This window comes from Nansenia antarctica (genome assembly GCF_963989245.1).
Source record: "Nansenia antarctica genome assembly, chromosome: 12".
Lineage (NCBI taxonomy): Eukaryota > Metazoa > Chordata > Actinopteri > Argentiniformes > Microstomatidae > Nansenia > Nansenia antarctica.
This window is the reverse complement of record NC_137682.1, coordinates 18,125,020-18,151,255: the sequence shown is the minus strand read 5'-3', so window position 1 is coordinate 18,151,255 and position 26,236 is coordinate 18,125,020. Positions and strand designations below refer to the sequence as shown.

Genomic DNA, 26,236 nt, shown 5'->3' with positions numbered 1-26,236 from the left:
TGCCACTGGATTTGCAGTGTGTGTGTGTGTGTGTGTGAGAGAGAGAGAGAGAGAGAGAGAGAGAGAGAGAGAGAAAGAGAGAACGAGCAAGAGAGTGAGACATAGAGAGTGATACAAAGAGATAGAGAGAGAGAGAGAGAGAGAGAGAGAGAGAGAGAGAGAGAGAGAGAGAGAGAGAGAGAGAAAGAAAGAAAGGGAGCAGGACCCTGCCTAACAGAGGCACTCTGAGACCATGTCAGTCGGTCCTCTCTGGCACTAGGCCTGAGTCAGGCTCCAGAATGCTCTGCCTGCCTGGTCTTTCTGCTTTGCTCATCGCTTTATCTAATCGCAGCAATGGTCATTGTGAATATGCATTCTTACCCCATGGTGCAATTTTACATATTTAAAAACCACTATCAGGCTTAACCTATTGGACATTCCTACGCATTCAATGCATTGATACAACATACTATTTGAATATGATTTCAGCAGAAAATATGATGTTATGGCAGCAGGCCATACATCATACCTGTCTATTGAGGCAGGGTAAAGTAGGTTATACACCTTTTGAAGTCACTAAAATGTATATTCAGTAGCTATTTTTTGGTTCTAATCTAATTAGTATCCTCTGCTAAATCTTCTCGGTTCTCATGATAATGCATAAGCTACTCCTCATGTCATCACTTTGAGGTTATACGCCTTTTGAAGTCACTAAAATGTATATTCAGTAGCTATTATTTTTTGTTATAATCTAGTTAGTATCCTCTTGCTAAATCACCTGCTATCTCATGATAATGCACTAATGCATAAGCTACTCATGTCATCACTTTGAGGTTACTCCTCGCCGCAAGGTTGCTGGAGAGTGGAGACCCCCCTAACTGAGAGTAGATCCACTGCTGGTGCCCACCATCACTTTGAGGTTATACGCCTTTTGAAGTCACTAAATGTATATTCAGTAGCTATTATGTTTTGTTCTAATCTAGTTAGTATCCTCTTGCTAAATCACCGGGTTCTCATATGATGATAATGCATAAGCTACTCATGTCATCAGTTTGAGGTTACTGCGCCGCAAGGTTGCTGGAGCCTGGAGACCCCCCTAACTGAGTCGATCCACTGCTGGTGCCCACCATCGTGATGCGTGCATGTGTGTGTGGGGGAGGATCTGCTAGCCAGATAAACAAGCAGCCAGTCAGCAGCGTTGGGGGTTTACAGGGGAAGCAGGAGGAGGAGGGAGGAACATGGCGGCGTGTGCACAGTCAGCTAGCAGTAAGGCTGTTCCAACGATCCGAAGGTCAGAGCTGCTTTTAACAAACCAGGATTTAATCCAGTGACTGCACTTCAGAAAGTTTGCGATCGTAAGTACGCATGTAAGGGTTTTCATTAGTAGTAGTCTGCGGTGTTTTGGATGTTGGAGGTGGAAAATGCGTGCCCTAGTTTTGTAAGAGGGATTCAATCTCGGTTGTGTGTGTCAGTGCCACTGTGCTAAGCAAAGCTCGCTCGCGCTGCCTGTCTGCGCAGGGAGAGCTCGAGACATTTTTGCTTGTTGCGAGTTGTTGGTAAATTCAGATTATTCTAGGTTTGCCCCGTGTTGCCCCGAATTCGCTACTCGCGTACTAACATGGCAGGGGGGGTCAAGATATGCTTTGCCTTCCGATATTATTATATTCCATGCACCTGCGATACTTGTGTGTTTTCCAGAGTCAGTGCGTGCATGTCAGTGACTGAAGTTCACCGATTCTTTCTCGCCACCTAGCACAAGCTAAAGCTAGCTTAGCCACCACACTGGAACATCGAGAGTCAGTGAATGTTTTCAGAGAAGACCCCCTATTTAAGGCTCGTAACTCTGTTTCGAGTGGACTTTTTAAATGTTATGATATAGTATCGCTGATGTTTTTGTAAATCTTCCCTTCTCGCACCCTCACCCAAATAAACAACGTTGTTTACGTTCTGCTTCCTATGTTGAGAGTTTAGTGAGTCAGCTTTCTTTTCAGTGCCATCATGGTTGCTGCTACAATGTATGTTATGGCAAAGTTGTAATGCAACACTCTGGCTGGTTGTGAATAGAACCTAAAGTAACATTATGTTGAGTTCCTTTGGCGTCTCGCGGTGTCAGTCTCGTGACGTTCTGATCGATCCGTGGACCAATCCTGATGGAGTGTTCAGAACGTTCTAAGTACGAGAGCTCGTGACGTTAGAATTATACGGTTCTAATCTAAATTTTCGTCAACATTTTGTTTTTTTACATATTCTGATCCATTAGGTGTTTATTATTAAATAAATATATTTATTTAATAATAAATAAATATTATTTATTATTAATTAATAATAAATTAATTATTTATTATTGCCTGTGTGGTGTTATTTTTAACACTTTTGTTTTGTTTTGTTAGTAATTCATAAAATACAAAGGTTCCATCTCACAGAACATAATGGAATGTAAAAAACGTTGACGCTCAATATCTCTGAACTACCCTAAACGGAGATAGAACCTCAGGGCTGCCAAGTTTCACCAAAAGTTTGGAGTGAGATTTTTTGGGCGGTGGAGCGACCCAAAACTATGCACGTTTTGGCAGCGGCGGCCCCTCTCTCCCACTCAATTATTTGTGCTAGTTTCCTGCAATTTTACATGTTGTTCATAATAAACCAGCACAAGAAATGAAAATAATTAAGATTTTATAAAACAAGAAAAAAAATCTGACAATATATCATATTTATGAAATCTTAATAAACAAATACAGTAGCCTACAGACTCTAAAAGAAAAATGGGCCCCATCAACAGGACTCAGCCCCTTGGTCAGCAGCAGAAAGACCCGTGGTCATCATCTTATATACAGTGCATTGCTCATAGATGGCTATCATGTTATACAGTACATACCAGGGTTTTTCCTGGGTCAGAATGAGGGCTTTGGTGGTTGATCTTGTGCGAGCGCAGCGCGCCCACATTTTTTTGAGGAACCCCCAATTGTTGTATTTGTATTGTAAATTGTAATTATTATTAATTATTATTATTATTAATGTACCTGGTTATGTTACAGTAGAGAAACAAAAAACAGTTACCAAAAAAACCGGAGTATTTACTAGCTAAGATTGACAAAAGATTGGCGTGGTGCAACCGAAATTAGTAAACAACTAGTTTGAAACTTGCTAGTAACAACTAGGGGTTTAGTAACTACTAAATGCCTGCATGTATAATGACTTACGCCAAATTGGTGCAACCCAGTCCAGTAGGCTACCAGATACAATGTTGTAATGTATGCACATAATTTGCTACCACGGTTGCCAGACGGAAATGACAATGTCCAGCCCAACCGGTCTAAAAGCTGCCGTGGCATCTTTCTGCACGCACGTTAACTTGAGTCTGCAATCGAAGCGGCAGGCGAGCGCTGATGGAAGAACCTGTGTTCACGCGAGCTGCAAGAACGCCTGTGTGGTGTTATTTTTAACACTTTTGTTTTGTTTTGTTAGTAATTCATAAAATACAAAGGTTCCATCTCACAGAACATAATGGAATGTAAAAAACTTTGACGCTCAATATCTCTGAACTACCCTAAACGGAGATAGAACCTCAGGGCTGCCAAGTTTCACCAAAAGTTTGGAGTGAGATTTTTTTGGCGGTGGAGCGACCCAAAACTGTGCACGTTTTGGCAGCGGCGGCCCCTCTCTCCCACCCAATTATTTGTGCTAGTTTCCTGCAATTTTACATGTTGTTCATAATAAACCAGCACAAGAAATGAAAATAATTAACATTTTATAAAACAAGAAAAAAAATATCTGACAATATATCATATTTATGAAATCTTAATAAACAAATACAGTAGCCTACAGACTCTAAAAGAAAAATGGGCCCCATCAACAGGACTCAGCCCCTTGGTCAGCAGCAGAAAGACCCGTGGTCATCATCTTATATACAGTGCATTGCTCATAGATGGCTATCATGTTATACAGTACATACCAGGGTTTTTCCTGGGTCAGAATGAGGGCTTTGGTGGTTGATCTTGTGCGAGCGCAGCGCGCCCACATTTTTTTTGAGGGACCCCCAATTGTTGTATTTGTATTGTAAATTGTAATTATTATTAATTATTATTATTATTAATGTACCTGGTTATGTTACAGTAGAGAAACAAAAAACAGTTACCAAAAAAAACGGAGTATTTACTAGCTAAGATTGACAAAAGATTGGCGTGGTGCAACCGAAATTAGTAAACAACTAGTTTGAAACTTGCTAGTAACAAGTAGAGGTTTAGTAACTACTAAATGCATGTATAATGACTTACGCCAAATTGGTGCAACCCAGTCCAGTAGGCTACCAGATACAATGTTGTAATGTATGCACATAATTTGCTACCACGGTTGACAGACGGAAATGACAATGTCCAGCCCAACCGGTCTAAAAGCTGCCGTGGCATCTTTCTGCACGCACGTTAACTTGAGTCTGCAATCGAAGCAGCAGGCGAGCGCTGATGGAAGAACCTGTGTTCACGTGAGCTGCAAGAACGTAGCAAGCAGTGGTTGCCAGTGTGACCAAAAGTAGCCCAATCTGACCCCTGACCCCCCAGGCAATGTATTTACAATGATGCAATTCCTCTTCATATATATGCTGCTGAATACACTATGTGGTAACAACATTGTAAATTATACGTCAGCATGTGTCACCTAAACTATCATTAGAATACATACAAGCTTGATCTCAGTTCTCTTGTTCATTATTTAGTATGCGTCTTAATCTCTTTACAGTAAAAAAAAGTCCTTGCTGGAATAACACTGTCCTTGGATGTTTAGTAGCCTAAATGGAGATGTTATGCCCAGGTAAAGTCAAAGGGCAGTATATAGGGTCAGAATAGCAACCGCTGCTGGGTGTTGTTATGTTGTTAAGTGAGTTTTTTGACATTCAGAATCATAACTATTCGAGCAGACCTCGTGCAGCAGAGGTTTTCAATGAATGGAGGTTTTTCTTTAACCACACTTCAGCTCTCACGCTCACTGATGTCTTCTCAGCAGTGATGTAATGCTGTGTTTGGGTTTTTGAAAGTCTGAGTTGCCTTTTTGTGCCCTTTAGTGAGTGCATTCTCTCCCAAGTGTTGCTGCTTGGCTGATCCAGGACTATACAGCCAGACAGCTGGTGTCACTCTGATGTGTATCAACCCTCCTCTCTCCCGTAACCCTGTGGAACGCACCCTGTGGAACCAGTCGAGCAGTTTCTGTGACACCCTCCACCTGGCGGTGCGCAGGGCTCCTGTCACATCGCAGACACTGAGCTTGGCTGGCTGAATGTGCGTGGCTAGATGTTCCATGTTAGGCAGTCAGTCAGAGAAGGGCTCAAATCTAATTGAACTGGGGAACGACTGAGGCAGGTGTGGAGTTTCGACGGGCGATGCAAGAAAATCATGAAGTAGGCTACCTCTTAATTAGGCCTAAGTATGCTAACTCTCACCCCCCCCCTTCTTTTTCAAGCTCTGCTCACGACCATCAGTCTATTATGTGTTTGTGATTGGAAAAAGCAAATACAAGGCACCCTTTAGCGTAGAAGTGTATAGGTAATTGTTTTGTTTAATTTAATTCCATGTGGTGATGACTGGTGAATGTCCTGTGTGTTATTATCTATTTATAGACCAAAACACTCATCACTGAATGGCCTTGGTTTGGCTGTAATGTTCCTCTTCCACACTGCTTGAGGCTGTTAGTATCCCTTTGTGGTTTAAGATAGAGGAGAACTCAACCCTCCGCCCCACACACACTACACTATGTGGTCGGAGTAATGTAGATCCAGGCTGTGGGTTTTGCATTAGATAGGATTGTGTGTGTGTGTGTGTGTGTGTGTGTGTGTGTGTGTGTGTGTGACTGTGTGTGTGTGTGTGTGTTGGGTGTCAACGTGCCTGTTTCTGGGTGCATGTCAACGTGTCTGTGTGAGAGCTAGGATAGCTCAAGGAGCGATTTCCTCTCTTTGTGACCTTATTATGTTCATGTAGAGAGCACTAGTTGAGGACATGGTGGGGAGTATTCTAATGAGCCCCGCGGCAGCCCTTTTGAGATTAGGGGGGCTGGTTTCAATTATGCTACAGAGGCACCCAGTTAGCCTACATCGACTACAGTGTAGCAGTTTAAAATGGTTTGTATTAGCTTGTGTACATTTGTCTTTCTTTCTTTAAATTAGCTTGTTTTAATCAAATGTGTTGTGTAAACCGAAATTCTATTCTTTATGAATGTTGTGTATCCAGATGTGTTTTGTATCATGAGTGTATTTATTCAAGAGTATGTGCGTGCGTGTCAGGGTTTCCGTTAGCTGGCAAATACCAGCTTTTGGCCTTTAAGTAATGAAAAGCTGATATATAAAATTGTTGTCGGCCAGTTGATCAGGGAGACAAAAAACTATCTGTTGTAAGACAATGAACTGTGATCATTATCAGAAAACTATGACAAGGACGCCTGAATCGCCTTGTCAGATTCTCAAACTGAAGCTTATGGTTACATCTTATGGTTCATTTCAAACACCTGTCTTGAATATTTTTAATGCCCCTCAAAGTCTTGATGGCAGCAAAATCACTGCAGAGCACAGAGGGGCTATTTTCAATTAACATTGTAGCTAAACTATTTACTATTTTAAGTGTTGCTTAAATAGTATTGAACAATGCCATATTGCTGGTATATGAACATGACGTTTCTTTTATTACCACTTCACAGGATAATTTCTATTGTTTAGTTTTTTTGCCATACTGTGGGTAGATTTCTCTAATGTCCAGTAAATCAGAATGTTGCATTTGTCCAGCACTACATTTTATGTGTGTTAGAGAGAGTGATTACCTGGGTCCAGTGAGTGTGGTGTTGAGTGCCTAGCGACCGAATGCTAGCAACAGGCCTGTGTGACAAAGTACTGCTGAGCTCATCACATGACTGGGACAATCTCTCTCACTCGTGCTCTCTTCTCTTCTTCTGGTCTCTCTCACTCCCCCACCCCCTTTCCTCTCACATTTATCTCTGTCATTTTCTCACTGTCCCTCCCGTTCTCTCCTGCTTCTGTCACTCTGATGTTCTCCCTCTTGCTGTCTCTCTTGCTTTCTGCTATTTGCTCTTCTCTACTTTCCCCCCTTCTCTCTCCCTCCCTCGATCTCTCGTGTTCTTAGATCCATCCTGTAATAGATGACCTTTCCCCTGTCATTGATTGCTGTGTTACATCATGTCAGAGTGACACTCTAATCATGTGACCTTTGCTCTCTTAACCGTGTTATCGCTATTATACCACAATGGTGCCTGACTGTATTTGTTTTTCAATTAATTGTTCATAACGGTGCCTCCCTGCCTGTGTTCAACAAATTAAAACTCTTTGTGCCCATTGAAACCCATCTAATTAGCCTAAATCGGCTAATTGCTCTCAGGGACCATTTCATTTGCCAGAAGATTGCTTCCATATTAGTAGGAGATTGTCTTGATTGTAATTGCAGCAGGCAGCGTTGTTGGTGTCAGACGTAGATTTGTTAAATGTATCCTGCATGGAGCTTAGAAAAGCAAACACACCAGGGATAACATATGGCACTTCACAGTCACACATCATTCAAGACTTCGGTGGGCTGGCCGTGTTGGATCATACTGCTACTGTGGTACCATCAAGACACACACGGCCTATTTCTGTAGTCTCTCTGCAGCGTTGCTGGTTAGAGGGGGGGAAAAAAGTCTTAGCACCACTTGGACTCACTGGAGCCAGGCTGGAAAATGATGACATTCCTGTCGGCAGTGATTAGCCGTGTGTGCTACTGAACATGACCATACCCCCCAGTTTATATACTGAACATGACCATACCCCCCAGTCTCTCTCTCAGGGAGGCTCGTGGGCCCCGGGCCCTTTAAGTGGGTGGTGTCAAATGACACCAGTCAGCAGCAGTTAGAGGAAATCTGGAGCTCCGAAAATGATGTTGCAACTTGCCGCTGCTCAAATCTATACATTCCACACAAAGACCCAATGTTCCGACTCTTGAGCTCCTGCTGCCTGCTGAGGCCTTTGGTAAAGAGAGGCAGAATGAACCCTGATCAGAGGAAAGTAGGCCCCCTGGCCGTACACACTTCAGTGATTGAAATTGATTTGGCCCCTAATGATTCAGCTAATTTACTCCTATTTTATACCCCCCCCCCCCCCCCCACACTATAATTGAGTGCAACTCAATATATGATTGAAAGTAAATGTAGATTTGGAAAATAGTATTCATATAACTCAGTCTAAACAGTCTAAAACACTGTCATGTTACACTTGATACGTAAACAATATGGGTAAATGCTATGGTTTAAACAGGTAGGCTGTTTGTTGTGCTGTTGTGGTTGCTCTCGCGTGTTGTCTGACAGTAGCCCATGGTGTATTATTTACATTAGGCAGGCACACTAAACCCCTCCCCTTCTTCTTCTTCTCTCAGCCTTGTCTCGCTGTGCTCGCGCCGTGTCTGTGTGTGTTGTCATGGTAACAACCGTGTGACAGGCCCTCGGTGGGCGTGAGGGATGAGCTGTGGGGGTAATGACCGGGTTTCACACTGGAGAGGAGACGAGGATAGGAAAGAAAGGAGAGCAGGTGGGAGAAGAGATGAGGGGGGGGGGGAGAGAGAGGGAAGGGTAGAAGAGAAGAGAGGAGAAGAGGCTGGGGCTCCACTTCCTCTCTGCCTCCAATCAGACACGCTTGTCCTTGTACTGTAACTGACCCGGAATCAGCCAACCCATCTGTCAGTAGTGGCGGGGGTGTGTGTTTGTGTGTGTGTGTGTGTGGGGGGGTCTCCCTGTTTACCTCAGCGGCTATGGGCATGTATGTGTGTGCTAGCTCAGAGAGAATAAAGCCTGTAAACTCACCCAGAATCAGCCTGCGCCATTTGTCAATACACTGGTTGGGTCTCTCCTCCCAGGTTAGCACAGAGGCAAGGGTTGCTTAAGCTGTTGTGTTCCAACTGCCTACACTACCTCATCTTGGATTCATTTCATCCGAGTGGGGGTGTGCATTTCGCCAGAGGTATGAGATCTACGGCAGGGGAGGCAATGCATTACCGACGTCACATTGCCGGCGTCCCAAGTGTTTATTTTTTTTTCTTCAGTCGAGGAGAAAGTCAGTGGGCTCTGAACCAGGAACCTTTTGTGGCAGTGCAGTTAACTATTATTAGTAGTATTATTGCCAGGGGTTTGTGGTACAGTAATGCTAACACACATACAGGGAGGCTGCACTAACCATTGATGTGTTGATCTTGAAACTGACAGGGTGGCCAAGGCTCCCCCCCTCCCCCCCCCCACTCAGGTCAGCCACAGTAAAGTGCATATTGATTTCTCCAGGGCAGATGATATTATGTTGTTGTCGTCTCGTTCGTTTGCTAAGAAGGTGCCCTCACCTCAGGTTGACTTGCAGCGAGATGGCTATGAAGGTCACGTGCCTGAGCTAAAGCACGACTGCTGCTGCTGCCGCCGCCTCTCCTTATGCGGCTTCAGTAAAGGTAGTGGCTTAACTTCACTGATACATTAGCCAGCTTGCTTCAAAGCCGTCGTCTGTTTTCATATAGCATAGGGGGGGAGATCAAGGATGGAAGCCTCTCTCTTAAAGGGATACTTCCCTTCAAATGTCTTTTCTTTTTTTTCTTCTTTTCGGATCACCTTACAAACATTTGGGCAAGTGAAAACAGATTCCGAATGCGTTCTTTAGATCAAAAGCTAGGTGTTTTGCTAGTTTGAGGATTTTACCCTGAGTGATTAGGGGGGTAAATGTTGGTTTTGAAAACTACAAGGAATTTTAGGGAGGAGTGAGGTTTACTGTTCCCGTATTAGCTACTGCCTGGTTTGTTAACACCCATAAGCACCACGCTAGCGCATACATCCATCACTTGTGGTTTACTGATGTGTATCTCAGCTAAGATGTGCCTCCATTGCTGGCTGGGAGGTGCAAAGCACTATGGGAGGTTGTAGGACGTTCATCATTCCCCACTATTACTTCCTGGTCCGTTAAAGGGCTTTTTAAAATGATTATTATTTGCTAAAATGTTGTTTCTATTTCCTGACTGTTTTAGACAACTAATAACTTGCTGTTAAGTCATGGAGACAAATGTTCCTTTTACTATTGATACATAGTGGCGTCCAGTGTGCCCCCCACCGCTGTCTGCCTGTGGCCCTGGCCACCACTGAGGATGCTAGCATGTGGTTGGCAACGCTCCCAGGGTGTAATCCTTGGCACAGAGAGCTCGGGCTTCAGGAAGCCGCCTGGCTGTTTGTCTTTTACGTGTGTGTGTGTGTGTGTGTGTGTGTGTGTGTGTGTCTTTTACGTGTGTGTGTGTGTGGGTATGTGTGTGTCAGTCAGTGAGACCAGGTTGCAGTGTGCTGCTGGCTGTAGGGTTGAGTTGAAGTTGAGTTTGAGGTAGAGCTGCCAGGAGGAAAACAGCGGCGGTTCTCCCCCACGTCATAAAGCCGGAGGAATGTGAGGATTCAGTTTCAGGCTTTCCTCCTCGCACTGTGAGAGGGTCACGACTCTGACCACCACGATACCAGGTGGGACTGCAAAAGTCATAAGCGCTCTCTCTCTCTCTCTCTCTCTCTCTCTCTCTCTCTTGTTCATGCTGACTTGACAGTGTTCATCTAGACTCCTTCCTCTGACTCACACGCTATGTACACTCACTCTAGTAGAGAGGTGTGTCTGTGTGATAAAGGGTAAGAGAGAGAGAGAGAGAGAGAGAGAGGGAGCATAACTCTCGTCATCAGCGATTGTCAGACTCCACCTGCTTTGAGTCAGACCGGTGCGTCTTTAAGGCCAGCCAGTTGTTCCTTTTGAACAGACGTAAGAAAACATCAGTGAAGGAGGCATAGTTCATCCAACGGCTCAATCACCAAGACACTGTCAAACTATCGTCTTCTGTTCGGTTCAGTTAGAGTGGTGACATCATGTCGACAAAACCAAGAACTCTCCAAACCAATGACCTCTGACTGCCCTCCTAGTGGGTTTCCTGTCGTTCCTGTCATCCCCCCCCAGATATGAGACGGCCCTTCCCAGCTCTCCCAACGACACGGTTCCTTCCTGCTGCAGATTGACTGATCTAGTGTCTGTCCACGGGTTGGTAACTAGCCGGCAGATATGACGCCTCCTTTTAAAGGCCTCTACATGTTTCTGCATCTCTTGTGCGATGACTAGTAGGCAGTTTGTGCTGCGCAACACTGTCGCAAGCACTCTGTAATCCATACTCCTGTGTAGCCTACGCGCAGCTTGTGCGCAGTGGTGTCATGTTCTCTAGATCAGAACACACATTTGGCTTCCATATTACCGATTACATAATTAATGGTGGAGAACAGCTGCAGTCAAACTAGGGTAGCAGAAGTGGCTAGTTAGCAAACAAATCTAGCTAGTATTCAAAAGGCTCCCTGTATTTACCTCAGGATAGTTTGTCTCCCAGTGCTTTCTGAAAACTTCCAGCCTGGAGAGCCTGACGAAGAAAGTATCCTACGTCTGATTTCCAGCCAATAGAACTACATTAGCTCCGCCTCCGTTCACTAACCAACCAATCAGTGGTGTGCAACATCTACGCGGCCGGTCTCTCACTGAGGAAATCGAGAAAGGTGCCTGACCGCCTGTGCAACCTCCTCTGCAACAGTCGCTCGATCTTCACGAACCTACGCAGACTGGTTGCGTTGTTGTCGATGAAGCATGGATCGTCCTTAAGGCTGTGCAGGGCCAGAGAAGGTGGAGGGGGGGGGGGCGCACAGTGGATTAGCTCGCTGAAACTATACTTTGCTGTGAACTGATGTCTTTACGACTGCTTGGTGCTTTGGTTATTTTTACGGCACACTGTTGTACTGCACAAAGGCTTAACTCTGTGTCGAAGCATCAAGTTAGGCAGTGTGTTCTCTAATGGATGTTTTGAATGATTGATACAATACACATTGGCCTCATTAGTAAAAGTCATGTTTCAAACAGTAGTATGTGACTCATAATTCACACACAAACACACACAAAAGCCCTCACTTTTCTCTTTACTCCAGAGGCCTGTGGTTTTGGCACCTGGAATTATGGGTCGTCAAAACAGCCCTGGCTTGGTCTAACCTGGCAGCAGAGCAAAACCATTGCAGCGCGCGGTAGAGAGGGGAGGCAGCAGCCATGGCGGTTCACTGCAGCCACAGAGACTGGCGCTGTAGTGGCCTACAGGAGCTGAGGTAGCCTCTCTGGTCTCTGACCACAGACTGGTGCAGACATGGCTAGGTATATTGGGCCATGTCCTGCTCTCTTAGTCTCCTCTCCTGCACCTTTACTAATGTGAACAACATCAGGAATGGAACATCCGGCTAATCCATTGGTCTAGAATATTCTATGTTAAATTATTTGATATTAGTGCATGGAGAAAGGAAATTGTCATTTTACTTCAGAGATGTACCCCCCAATTTGTTGTTATTGGGCTAGGGCTACCATTCAGACATTAAACGCATCCGTTGGCTTGTGTGCGTCATGGACAGGAGATTTTCTAGTTCTATTTCTTGTTCTTATTTGTGAAATAGTGCAGAACATTATGTTGGGTTGGTTAAATGGAGCCCTGCTCCTACATCTCTGCTCAATGTTTTGGTTGTTTTCTTTCTGAGGTCATTGAACAGGAAATGGGGTTCCAGTAATAATCCTGACATTGTGGTTTGTTTACAAAACTCTAACCAGGCTGCATGACCAACTGCTCTAAATTTAGACCATCACCGTGTTTGACAAGTCTGGAAGCTGCGGCATGCCGTCGAATCTAGCTGACGTTAGCCAGGGGAGCAAGTAGTACTCTGACAACCAAGCCAAGTCAACGTTTATTGATTGTACGCACGGGATGCAGGATTTTAATTGTACGATGAAATGCTTACTTTGCAACTTTCAGGACACAACAATAACACAATAAGCACCAAGTGCAATAGACGCAATTGTTAACGAAGAACCAAATATGAAGTGGTATCTGTGGCCATCAAACTCAACACCAGTGTACAGATGACAGTGACTTTAGCTAAGGGAGGAAAACATCCTCTTTTCTCTGTGTCTCACCTGGCTAGACAGGGGTCTAGACAAGGGTCTGCAGGACTATTTATGTATAGCCTAAGTGTTGGTGGGTACAGGGAACATTGGCGAGAGAGAGGAGAGTATCTCACTTTGCTTTGTCTGGTTCAATTATGTGTACCAGGAGAAGAGCAGCGGTGGACCTAATCAGGCAATGCTGGAGTTGAGTCATCCCCAAAACATGCTCCCCACTTATTACCGGCGAGCACGCTGTTTCAATGGAGCAGAAAACCTTTCAGACCCTTCTTCTCCCCACTGGCTGCTTCAATACAAGCCTGTTGCTTTAACAGGCCAGATGCGATCAGAAGCAGAGCATTAGCTACTGCTTTCGGCTGTCTGAATTTTGATTTCGATTCGTGTGTGTGTGTGTGTGTGTTAGGCTTGGCCGGTTTTCATGTTTTGATACCGGGAAACCGTCCCCAAATGAAACCATGATTTTCAGTTAAACTGTGGGATTCAAAATCACGTTGTTGTAGGGCTTTGACTGAGCCGCGAAGTTCAAATGATTAAGCCCTCTCCTTTCTGCGAACCTGCTCGAACACTTTCCATGAGCAGAGCTGATAATTGCCTAAATAAATACAAACAGCGCTAAAGATCCTTTTTAGAGATGCTCCGATCAGGGTTTTTGGTGCCGATCACCGATCACTGGAATCAGTGATCTGCCGATCCGATATCACCGATCACAGCGTCGAAAATGGCAATTGAAGCATTCTATTTATTGTGTAGCATTATTTATGTTTTTAATTATTGTTAACACCATTGACATTGTATATTAAGTATTCAAATGAAATTAGGAGATGAGAAAGTATCATGAATTGACAACCATCTGTTTTATTGAATTCACAACCACCTGTAGCTTACTTCAGGAAAAACAAATAAAATGTGAAAATAAAAATCATAATAAATAAAATGTACACTGTCACATCATGTGCAACATTCCACTCGAATGAGAGGAACTAGGGGCTCTTAGAGAACTTGGAGCTTATACTGTAGCTTTCCTGAGGAACAATAAACATACCCAAACTAAACTGCAACATAAACAGGCTATAGCCAAATATAAAATACTGTTTCAAGTCAGTCAGTTTCAAGTCATATTTAGGAGGAGATAAGACAGCAAGTCGGCAATAATCAATAAAACAAAAAAACTAAACATTGCACCTAAGGAGATTTCAGACTCAAACCTTACTTCTGATTAAGCAGCATCACTGGCAGATTAGCCTTGAGAAATACAAGCATCTCAGCGTTTTTGGCACTCAGCCTGTTCCTCTTATCATCTAAAATATGTCCTGCTATGCTGAAAAGTCACTCGCTATCTACACTTGTGCAAGGTGCACAGAGGAAGACCTAAAACTTGCGCGCTAATAGTTGTTGTTGCTATGGGCCTTAGCCTAGCTTAGTGACTTCCTGCTCGCGGGGTCACATGACGTCGCTGAACACTACCTACACTACGCTCGTGAAGTCGCGCTGGAACTCTGACCAGCACTCGTGGAACGCCTCTCGTCCAATCAAAGCACTCGGTCCCTTTATGACGTTGAGCCCAGTGTGCGCTTCGGCGCTCTCGGAGCGAATCGACGAACGCCGTATGATATTCGTGGTATTGAAAGTCCTTGCGTGCGTTCCTCCGCGAGGAATTTCTTTTGAGCAGACATTACAAACTGCATATTTGTTGTCTCTTTCCGACACTGTGTAATATTGCCAGACTGGCGACGCCATTTCTCTATGTAAACTGATCGGCCGTGTTTGATCGGCCGTTTTGAGAACTCCGATCAAAACCGATCAAGGGCATATCGGCCGATATCGATCGGCGCCGATCAGATCGGAGCATCTCTAATCCTTTTGGTTCGTAATGAGTGTCGGGACAAATTAGACTATGTAGGCTGTATGGGAAACACTGAGGAGGATCTTTGAGAATACTCACGACCCTGGCTAGACATTTTTGAGAGACTGCGTTCGCCATGGTTGAAAAAAAATTACGAGTCAGGATCAATACTGTCGCAGTCTGAGAGAACAAAGGATACAGAGACGTCCAGTGAAAACACAGTGTCAGAGTTTTAATCAAAGTTTTGTTTTAGCAAACTAGCATAAGTCAAAACCATAGATATCCATTATACTATGATCAAAACATCTGCGTGACACCCCCATACGTCACAACTGTGACTCAGCCTTAAAAGGCCAGCCCTCGCCCAATTCCACCATAGAAACATACTGGTGAATTATTAGGGTCTCCCAGTAGCGTCCGCTACGATATAGCAATTTTTGGCGGTTTTGACAAAAAACATTGCTATTTTCTAAAACCTCAGTTCACAGTTAAACCGTGAAACCCCCCAACCCTAGTGTGTGTGTGAGTTTTGATTCATGTGAATGTGCAGTGCACAATGTGTGTGTGTGTGTGTGTGTGTGTGTGTGTGTGTGTGTGTGTTCCCTCTAAGACTGAGCAGGAGTACCGGTCATAAGATGAGTTGTGCAACATCTGAAAAGGAAAGCTGTAAGCAAAGTCATACATTCCCCAATGAGACGACGTGCTTGAATTTCAGTCCCGTTTCGGTTTAGTTTCAGTCAGAAACCAACCCCAGTCCAGGCGTTGTGACTCGCTGTTTATGAGCCGTCTTATCAGCGCTTCTGGTTCTGTAATTGCTCTTACACACACACTGTCTGTTAACACACTCTGTTTACCTTCCCTTGTACTCAAGGCAAAATGAGCTGGCTCCATTCCTATTGGAGCAACAGATGTGCAGGCAACTTGGCTCGACTGTAGCACGGCTAAAGCAATGAGGCAATTGTTTTAGCAGAGGGTTGAAACCCAAAGACTGGAAGCCAGTAGTAGTATACTATAATAGCCTACTGTCAGGCTACTACTTAGCATACTGTAGTGGCATACTATCGTACAATATAGCTATGGGCTATTACACCATGCTGCCCTGGCCCAGCTGAAAACTAGTTCATATAATATCAGTTCGCTAACGTATCCCAACCTCTTAGCTATAGACTGACCTTTGGTGTCCCACAACACCTTCCTGTGATTACTGTGTACGGGCCCCTAGGTAGGGAGTATTGATTATTGATTAGAGCCAGGAAGTAGAAGCCTCAGTGTGACCCGGGGGCCAGGGATTGGTAGTCAACGGGGCAGGCCAGTGTTTATTAGGCTGTGGACATCAGAGCTCCAACGTCTTATTGAATTAGAGGGCCATTAGGGCGCCATTGAAAAGGCAGCCATTGGGGGCTCCATTGGCGTTTAGCCCCCATGACCTGGCCATTATGGTCAATTTCTTGCAGGGGTGAAATATCTGCCGCTGGCCACCCGCCCCCCCCCCCCCCGGTCTAATCCTCAGCCTCCTGAGTGGGCCGATTAGCCGGCTGCCTCGTTAGCGAGCCCTCAGTGACAGAGCTGGTCAGAAGCCGCGGCACCTGCTGTCTCTCTCTGCTCTAGCTCCGGGCGAAAGTACAGGATTACAGCCACCGCCCCCCCGGCCGGCTCTGGATTTGGACAATCCTGCTCACCTTCAATCACGTCCTTCCGCTAAGTGGATCTGACTGGAGACATGGGAGCTGTCAAGAGGGAGGAAGCGACAGAGGTGGAACATGTTGATCAAAAGTCACACACACACACACACACACACACACGCAAGGTTTTGAAGTGACATCCCCTTCGGCGTGGTCGGGGCTCCACAGAGGACTCTCTTGGGGTATCACTGCTGTATGTGGCTTAGCGGCTTGGTCTTTACGAGCCCTCCAGCCCTTCTCATGTGAGCCCAGATGTGGTTTTAGTTTCATTTCCTCAGAAAGTCAAAGTATCACTTTCACATGAGGATCGTCAGTGTAATTATGTGTCGAGCCAGCCAGGTGCATTTGACGTGTAGAGGGAAAAGGTAGCCCACATTTTAGCATCTGGAAAAAAATAAATCAAATTTCCTTTATGAGCTTTCATGACACGGTTGTGAAAATGGACAGCAACTCTTCAGAGCTGTGTTTTAATTGGCTGAGTGTAGAAAGGGGTTTTGAACTTTTAAGCCTGTTGAACTTTGACCTCCCAGTTAAATACCTACAGATGGCAGGATTGTGAGCCTATTGGTCAGCATTTTAAACCGGCTCTGTCGGCGTACATGTGCAGGAAGGCAGACAAGCAGGGCATGATCATTGTGGGGAATTCTGATATAACTATTTTGTAAGGCTATACTTTGATATTACAGTGGATTCTTAAATCTTCAGCTATAGACCGAAGCATCTACAAATCTGAGTGAATATTCTTTCGAAATACAGCCTAGGCTGTTTACGGCACTGAAGTCTGCAGTGTTACTGTTTACTGCACCGAAGCCGTCCTCAGTGTAACGGTTAAGTGAGTCAGCTCAGCTCCGTGTCAGATCTGGCAGCGCTGTCTGTGGTTGTTGAGATTAAACCCGGTGTTGAACACACCTCCCTGCGCCCGAGCCAAGTATGCTGCAGTTTAGGAGGCGGAGGGAAGCTCTTGAAGGGTAAAGGAGCTCTCTGCCTTCTCTGGGAGTGCTGCAGATCTGACAGGAGTAGGGTTCAAGTAGTTACTAAACACTGATCACTAAGGTCAGCTTTGTGTTGTTGTTTGAGGAGGTGAAGTGTTGATCCTACATCTCAGATTAAGGAGCAAAACTGACACATGTGATCATAGGCCCCGCCCCACAGCAGGGGGCGAGGAACCTGATCATGGCAGTGACCAATCAGATGTGAGGTGTGCCTGGTTGATACTCAGCATGTGCCACGGTGGAGGAAATTCCTCTATAGGATGAGGAGAGAGAGAGAGAGAGAGAGAGAGAGAGAGAGAGAGAGAGAGAGAGAGAGAGAGAGAGAGAGAGAGAGAGAGAGAGAGAGAGAGAGAGAGAGAGAGAGAGAGAGAGAGAGAGAGAGAGAGAGAGAGAGAGAGAGAGAGAGAGAGAGAGAGAGAGAGAGAGAGAGAGAGAGAGAGAGAGAGAGAGAGAGAGAGAGAGAGACGGAAATGGAACTCGTTTTCTCCCTTTACGTTTCGAAAATGGGAAAATACAATGACCTGGACCAGATTTGAATGTAGGCTAGTCAATTATATTTGAGTTAAATGCAAATCTACTCTGAAGGTTGACCTGACTAGCATTGAAATATAATGCAAGGGATATTAGTCTGATGGGAGGAACTTCTGAGCATGTTATTGTTGGTAGAAGTAAATGGGGCCTCCCCAGTATGGTACTGAATCTACAGATCACATGAAGGGGAAACCCCCTTCCATCCACCCTCCTTCTCACAAACAACCAGCCTCTAACAGCTTTTCACCAGATGGAAGAATTATCATTAGATGCCAATTCGAGGGATGCACCGACAGTTCGGCCACCGAATGTATTCGGACGAAAATAGCAAAAAAAGCACATTCGGTATTCGTCCATTTGGTGTGAAAAGGCTGAATGATTACCGAATACAAGAAGTTTTTTTGATGAAGCGATCAAGCAGTGCAAGCAACCCATGCTGTTCTGTGATTGAGACGAGTGATGGCTGTCAAGTCATAAGTACAGCGATCATGTCGGCATGTCTCTGAACGACAACGAAAGGCTCATTCCAACATTGACCTCCGTTTTCGTTTTTGCCACTTCAAAATAAAAGCGCAAGCTAAGCGTTGTTGAAAATCAATGACACACTCGCTAGTCAACTAGGCTAACAGCCTAACACAGCTTGTTTTGTGAGCCTACATGAAATTACATTTGTTATTTGCTGATTTTTACATCCATAGATGTATTACACTCAAGTGTGATGCTAATTCATTCAAGCATACTAGGCCTATAGAAAATACTAACCAACAGAAAAGCAGCACGAGTCATTCCCTAAACCACCGTTTTCTGGGCGGTTTGTTGGAGTGCTCACGACCCCCTTTTTCACTGAGGGGGACTGAGGGGTTGACCTTGTCGGCATTCATAGGGAGCAGAAGTCGGAAGTGGCATCTGGCTCAGTACTAGAGCTAGCTAAAGCCCATTGACTATGTTTTGACAGAAACTTGGCATGGCAAAATCGCAACTCTCTTTTCAACAGATTCCTTATAACAGTGTTAGCTGATGCAAAAGATGGTCAACAGGCTTTAGACTTAGAGCAAAGCTAGCTTGAGTACTGAGCCAGATATGGAGGTTTATGATTGTGCATCATGGGACTTGTAGTTTTTTAGATAGTGGCACTGCTTTTCATACCCCCTTATTGGATCATGTTAATCAGTTCTGGTGGCTGTGTACTGAATATCGTATTGCCATTCATAGCTCTCTCTGACTGTAATTGTGCATGTGTGTAATTGTGAGTTCCTCCTATTACATCAGCACTTAATATGAGTACACTCCTCAGCTAGCTCAGTTGCCAGGTATGTGAGAAACATCCCAAACAGAGACTTCACTCAACTGTTCGATAGAAGCTGCTACCTGCAGCTTTGCCAAATGACCACGTGCTGTAGAGCAAGTTGCATTTTTCTCCGGCTAATTCTCGGATCAGGGATATGATTGAAATCCTTTTTTTCACTAATTAGTTGGCGGGGGTAATTAAAAAGGCGTGCTCCATGTTAACATCTAATAAGCCAGCCAACTCTCGCAGGAGATGGAACAGGCCCTGTAGCCTACACAGATTAGTGTGAGTTTCTTTAACCTCCAGTTTGAATTAAGTTCCGACTCGAGTATTGGTTCTGCCGTAGTCTCTCAGTAGATGCAAATTGTGTGTGTGGGTGTGTGCGTGTATATAAGCTCTCCTAGGTTCCTATCTCACAGGTGAAGAATCTATGGTTCCTTAACTTAAACCGGTGTTCGGAAAAAATCCGAAGCGTTGAACGTGGATGTGAAAACCTGACAGTTTGTCTCCTGCTCCCTCCTTGTCCTCAGCAGAGAGAAGTGGATGATGCTTACAGATTTCCCAGCGTTGCCCTCCCTGCAGCGATGCCCTGAGGGACTCTTCTTTGGACTGAAGCCAAGGTGAGCCGGCTCCGCTTACGTAACACCCTGGCCCCTCCTATCCTGCTCAGCCCAAAGGATCTGGTTTCACATGGGTGTTGGTGTTTATGTGCTGCCTCCATATCTAACTGCATTGCTGAGCGTTGCCTCCTTGTTCACTCGTGGCGATTTTCCTTGAAGGAGAAGGAGGGAGGGGGAGGGGGAGGGTTTTTGGAGGGGAGGGGGGCAGTGGTGTCGATCTCATCAGAGGCCGGGCTAGTAGTTTCTCAGCTGTCATTAGAAGCAGATGACGGAGGGGGTGTGTCCGTGCGTCTGTGTGCGTGTGTCCGTGCGTGTCCGAGTGGCCGCATGCGGCATGACCCTTAGTTTACACTGCAAACACTTGGCAGCGTACATCAGTTACAGCTTACAAGGGGCCTGATCACACTTAGCATAGCCTTGTGTTTGAAGTCTGCATCTGGATGCTGCAGGAGGACGAGTTACTTAACTCTGAATGGAGATTACGTAAGATCTGAGGTGTTATGATCTTTGGCCAGCCCGGAGTTTGGCAGCGATGTCTTTCCACATTTTTCTCATAATAATTTGGCTTAAGAAATCTTTCAAAAGAAATGTTATGAAGCGGCTGAAATATATCTCCTCTCATGTCCTTGTTTAGCCCTGGTCCTGAGCCCGGCGCAGGGAAACGCTTCACACACTACGTTGGCGGATGATTCTGTGATACCAGACACTTGACAGCATAACACATTTGTTTCCAAGCACCGAGATGTTTAACCTTTTCTTTCTTCTAATTTGATTTTCATGAAGACATCGGTATAGCCCCTCCTTTGAACCTCGGATGAATCGGTGACTCTATTGTTGTGGAGAGTCGCTGAATTATGGGAGTAAAATCAATTTTGCTCTCCCTCCTCTGTTTTGCTCGACCCCCACCTCCAACCTCCCCAACTTCCTCTGCTTAATGTGTTTATTATACAGCAGGCCCTCCCCCTGTGGCATCCTGAAGTGACTGTCAGTGTTAAAGATTCATGAATGCGATCAGCTTTCGGTAAAGGGGGGGGGGGGGGGGCTGGCTCTGGGTTGCAATCTGGCACTTTAAGGCCATTACACCACAGTGATTCTGGAGTGGAGAGCTTGGAGACAGGGAGCTGAGTGTGTGTGTGTGTGGCTCTCTCTCTCTCTCTCTCTCTCTCTCTCTCTCTCTCTCTCTCTCTCTCTTTCTCATGGGCCTGCTGTCCTCTCCTTCATCTGTACCAATCTGAAATGACAATATAAATGAAAAAGCGATATGGCAGAAGACGAGAGATGGATAGTGGACTTGTGGCCTGGTTTTACTATGCCACTACTGTTCTTCCTCTCCTCGCTCCCTCTCATCCCTCTCGACCTCGCTCGTGTTCTCTCTCCTTCCTCTTTCCCTGCCCCCACCTCTTTCTCATTGATCTCCTCTGTCTGTCCGTTCACTGAGCCATACATGTCAGTCAGCTTAGTGTTGTTAATGACTATTATTTTTTATTTTATTATTTTTAGAATAGTTTATCTTATTAATAACATCAGCTCAGTTGTCAGGTGTGTACTCTTAAAGCATTCTCTATGGGTGTAGTGACCTATAGCTAATCCTCCCCCCAAATAAATGTAAATAAATGTACCAAAATTATATAGTTACTGCTGTGGTTATAATATTAAGTGAATTATTTATTCTCATACTAAGCGGAGGTGTATACCTCTATACCTGTATACCTCTACAAGAAGTCTCTTGGCTCGGTAATCTCCTCACATGGCTTCTCCCCCCTCTGACCTACATGTGGCAACACGTGTCTCTGCATGTCTCTTGCTGACATCTCTACATGGATGTCAGCCCACCACCTCAAGCTCAACCTTAACAAGACTGAGCTACTCTTCATCCCTGGGAAAGCCTGCCCTCTCCAAGACTTCTCCATCACAGTGGCGAGCTCTACTGTGACCGCACACTCCTGGCTGGGCTCCCCGCCTCTGCCATCAGACCTCTGCAGGTCATCCAGAATGCTGCTGCCTGTCTGGTGTTCAACCTGCCCAAATGTTCTCATGTCATCCCTCTCCTTCGCACCCTGCACTGGCTCCCGATAGCAGCTCGCATCAGATTCAAGACCCTGGTGCTTGCCTACCAGGCAGCAAAAGGGACAGCCCCTGCCTACCTGCAGGCAATGGTCACCCCCCAAACGTCAGCCCGTTCACTCCGCTCCTCCACCTCTGCTGGCCGATTGGCCCCACCACCTCTACGCCAACATGGCAGTCACGCTGCCCAGTCACGTCTCTTCACTGCACTCACTCCCCGCTGGTGGAATGAGCTTCCCACGGTTGTCAGGACTGCAGAGTCACTCCCCATCTTCCGTCGGAGACTGAAGACCCATCTCTTCAGGCTACACTTTAACTGCTCCTCCTGAGACATCTATTACCCCCCAGCACTGCGCCTCCTGAGACACCTGCTTTCCCCTATACTGAGTCACCTAAGATTTCTACTCCCCCCCCCCTTGTACTGTTTCTCCAGTACGACTGCCAATGGCCCCTGGCCTGAGCTAGATTATTCTTCCTGCTATAACTGATGAATTGATGATTCATTTACTTAGTCAAATGTATAGATTGTAAGTCGCTTTGGAATAAGGCGTCTGCTAAATGTCCAAAATCTAAATGTAGGTGTGAAATCTTGCAACAATGACATTCGTCTCCTTTAACAACATAATTTTGCAAGTAGTAGCCTAGAGTATAAAAATGTGTTTCTAACCAAAATGGTGTTGATTTCATGGATTATGATTGTAAACAACTCCTACAGTTACTGTCAAAGCATTATTTTTCTTGTGGAGGATCCCCATACCCCCTTAAAAGAATTAGACGCTTCCCCCAACTTGAAACTCATGCTACCCCTCCTCCCTCTCTTTCCTCTCTAACACCCAGAGCTGATATCAGCACATCTGGTTTGGGGTAACCAAGTCCTCAGTGAGGCCAGAGAGTTTATGTGCACACCCCCCCCGCCCCCCCCCCTTTCCCCTGTCGTGGAAATCGCTAATGTTTGTAATTAGCCCCGTTTGTCTTTAATACCAGCTGACCGTGTCCCAACACGTCTCTGTGTGTCTTGGCTCTTCCCCCTGCTCTTCCCACCCATGAAAAATATTGAACTGTAAAACGAGAAGCACTGGGAACTGGCCGGGGCTCCGCTGGCCCCCATGACGGATCTCGCTCCGTTTGGGGGAAAATAAATGATAGCCCGTGATGCAACTCCCACAGGTCTTTCACTCCTCCTCCTCCTCCTCCTCCTCCTCCTCCTCCTCCTCCCCCTCCTCCTCCTCCTCCTCCTCCTCCCTCTGTCCCATATGGAGGGAAAAAGAGCCATTTGGGGTCAGGAGAAGAAGAACATTGTTCAGTATTCCATCAGTGCAGTTTTTAACAGTGCTTTCTCAAGAAGGCTCTCATTATAGTGCCTTTTAAAGACTTCAAAAGGTCTCCCCCCCCCTTCTTGAATTTGATCTGACATGCAGTTTAATGCACAGTCATGCCGCACACACACACACACACACACACACACACACACACACACACAGGGGAAGCAGGGCCCCATAAGCACAGGGTGTGTCTCTGGGCCCTTAAGCCCGCCTAACCCACATGATTACAGGCATGGCACATTGGCACATGCCCCCCTCCTTGCCAGTAGCTGGCAGAGGCTGTTGTAGTATGACAGGAATGGGTGATTCAGTGTTTTTAAGACCCCCCCCCCCTCCGGCACACTTGGCTCAGCTCGCTGTCTTTGTGTGGTTAAGGCAGCTGCAACTTCAGTTGAGCAGAACTGTTTAGAAGTAGTCAAACATGCTTATTAGGAGGCGCGGCGAGAAGTATTTGTTTTAATGTGCTAGTCCCTGAGGCAGATGGACGTAGGCCCTAGCTGTTTTAAAGTAGTCCAACTTGGCTTATACATTAAAACTAGGCCTTCTAACTTGACAGTTAAAAAAAAAAAGCTCTTGTACTTCGGCTCCTGTGAAATCTGTGGAACTGGCTCCTACGATTGCAATTTAGCTAAACTGGTTCTTTCTGGCTAATTCCCAAATATCGCCTCAAAGCAGAGTGCGGAGGCTTTTGAGAGTGGTTTAGGAGGTTCTGACGGGAGGTTCTGTGAGGAGATGGAGCGGTCATGGTGTCGTATCTCCCTCTAAACCCCTCCCTCTCTCTCTCTCTCTCTCTCTCTCTCCCACAGGCTTCCAGTTCTACTGTTCCTCCTCAGAAGGGTTCTAGAGTTGTCCGTGGTTCTAGAGTTCTCGCTGCATTCCAAAGCGATCAGACTGAGCGGCTCCTGACTCACAGACTAGAGGAGCCTGCTCCTGTGTCACCTAAGATATTCTCTCACGCTCGCACAAACCTTCAGCCATGCCAATCAAGAGCACCCCGGGCACTCAGCCAATCGATTTTTATCACTTTTGAAGTGACTCATGCTCGATGGCCTTGTGTGAGTCACATTTCTGTATTGTCTGTCTTTTTCGATAACTCCCTAAACCACGTTTTACAATATTTTTTTGTTTTGTTGTTTTCAACAAGTACCCACTTGAGAACTGTTATGCAGCACATGTGCTTGTTGTTGAGAGCTCGGGGATCCTATTATGGCCTGGCCAGCCGTGTCTTCCAATTGTCGTAACAACCCTTCACTTAAAGCTGTCAGACAGGTGTCATGGAGGGTTGAAGAGCAGTAATGAAAAGAGAGAGTGGGGGTGGGGGGCGGGGGGCAGGTTGGGTCATTTAATGTAAATGGTAGCCTGTTATGACTGGAAAGTGGAAACCTTTTATCTTATGGCTGCTTGAGTTCCTAGCCCTGGACTACAGCAGTGCAATGATAGACTCACTGCGGTTCCATCATTTGAGGAATATACATGTTTTGGTAATCTCACTTACCTTACCTTAAGGTTGCCACACTTATCTTTGTCACAATTCTACTGAACTGCTGATCCTTTGTTGACAAAACTCGGTGTGTGGTGTGTGTGGTGTGTGTGGTGTGTGTGTGTGTGTGTGTCGCGCACACACAATCAGAAAAGGGACGTTTGGGAGGATATCCACCCAGTTTGAAAGCAGACACCACTACTTACTGTCCCTTGTGACCCAAGAGATTGATGGAAAAATGACACTCGGCACTCTAAAGATTTAGTGTGTGTTAGAGCATAATCATAGGGGCAATTGACTTTTATTTCACTTAGAAAATAGCGGCCCGCCTCGTGTCGTATGAATCCTGCCACCACTAACCCCCTAGCTATATAATTCCCAGTCTGAGAGAACCTTATCACTGACATACGCCGCGACTTAACTCTCTAATGAACTCGGCGCTGACGCCATGATGAACTGGCAGTGGTGGCAGCAGGGCTCTTTTAGAGGTGCCAATCAATCAGAAGGCTAATGAAGTTATGCTTCTATTGACCTGCCGGTCTCTCTCTCTCTCTCTCTCTCTCTCTCTCTCTCTCTCTCTCTCTCTCTCTCTCTCTCTCTCTCTCTCTCGAAACGGGGTTAAGTGGATGCGCACGGCCACAGGTATAATTCTATTAGCCTAGCCGTGGATGGGGCTTAACCTAAGGTGATTAGACCATCACCTCAGGGGTGTCACTGATGCAGGAACACACAGGCACATTATCGAGCCAGCAGCAGAATTATGACCGACACTCGAACCTCAGGTCACTGCGGGAAGCGCTAGGATTGCTTTAGATTTGTGCGGCGATGTATGGTGAAGAAACCTGGAGGAGTGGATTTGATCTTTTGAGCCCCCCCTCTCCCTCTCTCTCTTCCACCCCCCCCCCCCCCCCCCCCTCCAGAGTGAGGAGGCAGTATCTGGCTCTGCATGTGATGCTATGGAATCCATAGTATGGATGAAGGCTGGAACAGTCTGTCTATCTGGCGAGTCTGCGAAGGTTGCTAGCCCTGTGAAGGGCTGGACTGCTCATCTCCTCGTGTGTGTGGGTGTGAATAGTTAATGCAGTGCATAGGCTGCACTGACTGTCTCTCTTGTCTGACTTTAGTCGCATGAACTACGGGTTCACGTTTATCCGCATTTTTATAGTCACCAAATGCGTGAGAGAATGTTAAACTGAGCTTAATCTCAGTGTCTCAATCACCCGTAACCTATTCGATAAGAACAGTCGTTGAATTACTCTTAGCAGTGTGTATCATTAGCGGACGTGGTAGCGGCCTCTTGACGCCAACCATCATCATCATCATCATCACCCACACCCACACTAAACCCTGACACCCCCACCCTGCGACAACTTCACTGGCTACCCATAAAATATAGAACCTCCTTCAAGATCCTCCTCCTCACCTTTAAGGCACTCCATGGCCTGGCTCC

At 45.8% G+C, this 26,236-nt stretch overlaps 1 protein-coding gene across 1 annotated transcript in view; it reads left to right on the top strand.

Annotated features, from left to right (window-relative positions):
* The first annotated feature begins 1,249 nt into the window (after nt 1–1,249).
* The window catches only part of ncoa2 (nuclear receptor coactivator 2), a 69,818-nt gene continuing 44,831 nt past the window's right edge, over nt 1,250–26,236 (top strand). Inside the window, exons 1-2 of the mRNA XM_080542701.1 lie at nt 1,250–1,334; nt 19,831–19,920. The gene's annotated coding sequence lies outside the window, so the exon portion shown is untranslated. The remainder of the gene's footprint in view (nt 1,335–19,830; nt 19,921–26,236) is intronic.